The following is a 6,717-nucleotide window of genomic DNA, read 5'->3' as shown; positions in this document are numbered from 1 at the left end:
GGTTTCCACTTTTGACGTGGGGGAGTGTAGTCATCCTCACTGTCACTTGCAACTCCTGCTTGGGCCCGAGTAATCAACTGCTCACCAAGGAACATTTTGAATTCAAGAAACTTCAGTGCTTTCTTTCCCAGAATCTGGCAATCAGTTTTGTACTGAAGCCATGCATTGGTGATTGCCAGATCAAAAAAGTGGAAAATTGCACGCACTGTCCATTTCCGACTGCAAGTGGCCATCCTGTAGAAGCTTAGCATCCTGTCAGCCAAGTCCATGCCACCCATATTAGTGTTGTATTCAGCAAATGCCTGTGGCCTTGACACCTGGACAAACCTTTTGCCTTTCTTAGACCATCTCCTGCGTGTGTCCTCCGGCTCGATGCCATAGGCAGTTGATGCCATGGCCACTGGCTTGTTATCCATCCACTTTAAGACAGCGACTTCAGGAGGACTTCGTCTGACCACCATCTCTGATGTCCCTCTTCCTTTCTTTGTGAAGGGCCTGTCCGCTATGATGTTGCAATCATTTGGAACTCTGTTCTTCATGAGAGTTCCAGTACCGGTCAACCATTTTGCATGCAAGATTTCCAGGAGGTTCACGCTTGTAAAGAACCTGTCAAAGAAGAGGTGCGTTCCTTGGGGAACAGATTCTGCCAAGTGAAGGACAGCTTGTTCTCCAATGCCCTGTTCTTCTGTGACTCTAAAGGTGGTTTTGCCTTGGTAGACCACAAAGTCTAGGATCAGACCATTTGGTGTTTCTAAGACAAACACCTTGAATCCAGTCGGGTATGGTTTGCCTGGTACATACTGGCGAACTGGGCAGCGACCCGTAAATGGAACCATTCACACTCACACCTACGGTCAATTTAGAGTCACCAGTTAACCTAACCTGCATGTCTTTGGACTGTGGGGGAAACCGGAGCACCCGGAGGAAACCCACGCGGACACGGGGAGAACATGCAAACTCCACACAGAAAGGCCCTCGCCAGCCACGGGGCTCAAACCCGGACCTTCTTGCTGTGAGGCGACAGCGCTAACCACTACACCACCGTGCCGCCTAAGTGAAAAATGTTTTCTGTAAATTGTAATGTATTTGTATGAAAATATAAAGTCAATGTGTACATTGTAGTCTTGCTCCATAGTGGACGACGGCTGGACGAAGATGAGGAGCATCCGGCATCTTCTTGCTCCTCTGCCTGTACTTGCCCTGCTTCACCTTCATCCTCAGAGCTGTCTGAATCCTCTGCCTCTGCTTCACCTTCAAACACCCCACCTTGCTCTTCCTAATCAGACAACTCAAAATCTGAGTTTCCCTCAACAATTTGCAGTAAAATCTTCTCTGCCTCTGATAGTGACTCCCTGCCTTCTGATTTGCAAAAAATACAGAACAAAATAGAAAAAGCAACTACAAATGTCCACTACGGAGGACATTTCTTAAAAGGGGAAAATATTGTGGTAAAACATGTTACATTAACTCATAAATTGATTTAATGTGTTCTTAAGAGGTTCATGTAAAACATAACGCCAATATTTGAAGACAACATTTGTTAAGTTTAAAGTATTATGCATGCACTTTTCCTTTGACTGTAAAATGCCTTTGTGGTGAGGGAAGCCATTTTCTTTGCAGAGGAAAAGGAAGTTCCCAAAACCCCACCCCTACAAATGAGGTATCATTTAAAAGTTCTAAATGTCCTCTTTAAGGCACAGTAGGAATTAGCTCAGTACTATGTAAGGGGTGGGAGATATTCAGGTTTACAAATGTCCTCCAGAGAGAACAAATTTGAACTGCTGGGAGTCAGGAGGATATATATATATATATATATATATATATATATATATATATATATATATATATATATATATATATATATGAGTGATTCCACGCTTATGGATACTGAAATGGGGACATGAACTTATTTTTAAAAATTCACCTAAAACCATTTCTTTTTTTTAACCATCAGGTCACAAAACATGTCATCTTTAATGAATGATATGTTAAAAGATAACTTTAATTTTCTGAGATGTAATAAAAACATATTTATATGCCAGTCAGAACGTAACAGAAGTGTTGTGGACATATATATTCTCAATTTTAACAATGTAGAATTACTTTTTGAAACATAGGAAGGTGATGTTTTAGCAAATATAATTAATAAACATGTGTAGTAGAATAAACATACACATTCTTTCAATAAGATTAACATGGTATATAGCTAGATTGTAATTAATTTGTAAAGGCCCGGTCCCACTGCACTTACGGATGCAAAGAGGATGTAAAACGTAAAAAAATCTTTGCCATCCGTTGGAAAACGCTCTGCATCCGTTGTGTACTCATTGCATACGTGCTTCATACGCTCTATCCATCGAGCATCCGTCCACTGTGATTTCATCCGCGCAAAAAGTTCTGAGCTGCACAAAACTTTTAGAACGGATGAACTTTCCGCCGTGTACGATGTAAATCCGCGACATATACGAGCAACAAACGTTCTATGTCCGTTATCATCCGTTAAATGTCTGCTGTATCCTCTCTGCATCCTCTGGGCATCCTCGCAACTCACATCCGCTGCAGCTGAAAACGGAAAGAGGGAGGAAAGATAAGGTACATGAAACGTCTATTCATCGTTAGTAGCACGGAAATAGAAAGGATGTAAGCGCATGCATCTCGTATATAAAGTATTCAAAACGGACAAAGCGTTTATATCTGGGATGTCTCATCTCATCTCTAGCCGCTTTATCCTGTTCTACAGGGTCGCAGGCAAGCTGGAGCCTATCCCAGCTGACTACGGGCGAAAGGCGGGGTACACCCTGGACAAGTCGCCAGGTCATCACAGGGCTGACACATAGACACAGACAACCATTCACACTCACATTCACACCTACGGTCAATTTAGAGCCACCAGTTAACCTAACCTGCATGTCTTTGGACTGTGGGGGAAACCGGAGCACCCGGAGGAAACCCACGCGGACACGGGGAGAACATGCAAACTCCACACAGAAAGGCCCTCGCCGGCCACGGGGCTCGAACCCGGACCTTCTTGCTGTGAGGCGACAGCGCTAACCACTACACCACCGTGCCGCCTATCTGGGATGTATCTCGTATATTTAGGATGTCTGGAGTATGTCTAGAGTATGTATTAGGACACCTAGCGGACAATCGATATTTTGTATAAAAAGGGGGAGAAAATCACCTAGTAGTAGAGATGTATCGATGTAGCCGCCAGCACGTCTTTCCACTTTATGCTGACGGCGTGCGTGCTGCATCCCTTTATATCCGCGGAGCAAACGCAATTCATACCCCCCGCATGCGCAGTGAACGGTCTGCATCCGATATACATCCGCGCAACATCCCCTTTGTTTCCGTTAGGCGTACGTGATGCATCCCCTTCATCCGCTATGCATCCGCTCTTTCTGCTATGCGTCCGCTTCTCAGTTATCACCGGTAACCCCTTCGGAGCTGTCATCCACTTCCATCCGCTTTCATCCGCTAGGCTTCCTATGAACATGCGTTTAACATCCCCGCTATATACTACCCACGTCCGTTCTTTTCCATTCTGTTTTCGCAAATTTTCGCCAATTTTGTCCATTTCTGGAGCGGATGAAAACGGATAGAGCCACCCCCGAAATTTTGCTCGTCCGCTGTGTCCTTTTTGCATACGTTTTGTGTCCATCGGCCAGTGGGACCGGGCCTTAACAGACGCGAGATGGACAATCGTAACAGAAGTAATGTAACAGACATCATTTTGGAACTCATAGGCTTGACTTTGGCATATAAATATGTTTTTATTACATCTCAGAAAATTAAAGTTATCTTTTAACATATCATTCATTAAAGATTACATGTTTTGTGACCTGATGGTAAAAAAAGAAATGGTTTTAGGTGAATAAGTTCATGTCCCCATTTAGCGTGGAATCACTCATATATATATATATATATATATATATATATATATATATATATATATATATATATATATATATCAGTCCCCCCAGGATTCTGCGGGCCTTTTTTGTGATTGTTGCGGGCTAAAATGTCTGATGTTGCGGGGGTTTTTCCAAACAATTGCGATGAAAGTTGCGGTGTTTTTTAGGTTTCTGTTGCGATTACATTGCGGGAGGAAGTGAAAGTTGCGAGAAATTGTTGCGATTTTCTCTTTTTGTGATTAAAATTGAGTGATATGTTAAATATTAAGTTATTACTGAAAAACTATTGATTAAAAAAACAAAAAGACACTGAGAAATGGTCCTATAAACAACTTTACCAATATAAAAGATTACCAGGACTACAAAAATGCAGAAAAATAGGCTTTACTTATCCAAATGCACCTGTTGGTTCAAAAGTTAAAGTGCATAGAACCTCACAGCACAACATGAAGTTACCTTAAAATATAATATAAATGCCTCAGCTTTCATGTAAGAAAAAAAAAAACTATTAATACTAGTACTGTGTGCAGGCAGTCTCTCCTGAAGACTAAATTAAACAATAATTATAAACTAATAAAATAAATGGCTCAGGCTTCATAGAAGAAAAAAAACAATTTGAACAGAATCTTACAGTATGATGCTGAAGCTGCCTAAACAATGGAAAATAAAATACCATTTTGGCAAAAACGTTGGCATCCATTAATTTCTTGTATTAAGTAAAAAAAATAATGTAAAGTGCATACAGTCCTTCACTGTAAACATAACACACTTTCAGTAACAGAATTTAAGCCTATATAAACACTGACTCGCACATGCAGTGTTGCCAGATACTGCTGACTTTTTCCAGCCCAAAATATGTTCAAAACCTGCCAAAAGGCACTTAAAACTGCCCAATCTGGCAACACTGCGCACATGCTGCTTCTCTTGAACGTATACACAGAAGTAAGGCGGAAGGTAGTTTGTCGACGTCACCTCAAGACGACAACGATTGGTCAAATTTGCGGGAAAGTTGCGGTGATTGGATATAATTGCAACACCGCCCTGAATTCGTGGGGATTGGTTGAATTTGCGTTGAAGTTGCAAATCGCGAAATCCTAGAGGGTCTGATATATATATACACAACCCCGATTCCAAAAAAGTTGGGACAAAGTACAAATTGTAAATAAAAACGGAATGCAATAATTTACAAATCTCAAAAACTGATTGTATTCACAATAGAACATAGACAACATATCAAATGTCGAAAGTGAGACATTTTGAAATTTCATGCCAAATCTCATCTCATCTCATTATCTCTAGCCGCTTTATCCTTCTACAGGGTCGCAGGCAAGCTGGAGCCTATCCCAGCTGACTACGGGCGAAAGGCGGGGTACACCCTGGACAAGTCGCCAGGTCATCACAGGGCTGCACATAGACACAGACAACCATTCACACTCACATTCACACCTACACTCAATTTAGAGTCACCAGTTAACCTAACCTGCATGTCTTTGGACTGTGGGGGAAACCGGAGCACCCGGAGGAAACCCACGCGGACACGGGGAGAACATTCCATGCCAAATATTGGCTCATTTGAAATTTCATGACAGCAACACATCTCAAAAGTTGGGACAGGGGCAATAAGAGGCTGGAAAAGTTAAAGGTACAAAAAAGGAACAGCTGGAGGACCAAATTGCAACTCATTAGGTCAATTGGCAATAGGTCATTAACATGACTGGGTATAAAAAGAGCATCTTGGAGTGGCAGCGGCTCTCAGAAGTAAAGATGGGAAGAGGATCACCAATCCCCCTAATTCTGCGCCGACAAATAGTGGAGCAATATCAGAAAGGAGTTCGACAGTGTAAAATTGCAAAGAGTTTGAACATATCATCATCTACAGTGCATAATATCATCAAAAGATTCAGGGAATCTTCTGTGCGTAAGGGTCAAGGCCAGAAAAACATACTGGGTGCCCATGATCTTCGGGCCCTTAGACGGCACTGCATCACATACAGGCATGCTTCTGTATTGGAAATCACAAAATGGGCTCAGGAATATTTCCAGAGAACATTATCTGTGAACACAATTCACCGTGCCATCCGCTGTTGCCAGCTAAAACTATAGTTCAAAGAAGAAGCCGTATCTAAACATGATCCAGAAGCGCAGATGTCTTCTCTGGGCCAAGGCTCATTTAAAATGGACTGTGGCAAAGTGGAAAACTGTTCTGTGGTCAGACGAATCAAAATTTGAAGTTCTTTATGGAAATCAGGGACGCCGTGTCATTCGGACTAAAGAGGAGAAGGACGACCCAAGTTGTTATCAGCGCTCAGTTCAGAAGCCTGCATCTCTGATGGTATGGGGTTGCATTAGTGCGTGTGGCATGGGCAGCTTACACATCTGGAAAGACACCATCAATGCTGAAAGGTATATCCAGGTTCTAGAGCAACATATGATCCCATCCAGATGACGTCTCTTTCAGGGAAGACCTTGCATTTTCCAACATGACAATGCCAAACCACATACTGCATCAATTACAGCATCATGGCTGCGTAGAAGAAGGGTCCGGGTACTGAACTGGCCAGCCTGCAGTCCAGATCTTTCACCCATAGAAAACATTTGGCGCATCATAAAACGGAAGATACGACAAAAAAGACCTAAGACAATTGAGCAACTAGAATCCTACATTAGACAAGAATGGGTTAACATTCCTATCCCTAAACTTGAGCAACTTGTCTCCTCAGTCCCCAGACGTTTACAGACTGTTGTAAAGAGAAAAGGGGATGTCTCACAGTGGTAAACATGGCCTTGTCCCAACTTTTTTGAG

This window comes from Neoarius graeffei, chromosome 17 (assembly GCF_027579695.1).
Source record: "Neoarius graeffei isolate fNeoGra1 chromosome 17, fNeoGra1.pri, whole genome shotgun sequence".
Classification (NCBI taxonomy): domain Eukaryota; kingdom Metazoa; phylum Chordata; class Actinopteri; order Siluriformes; family Ariidae; genus Neoarius; species Neoarius graeffei.
Note: the sequence above shows the minus strand (reverse complement) of the source record.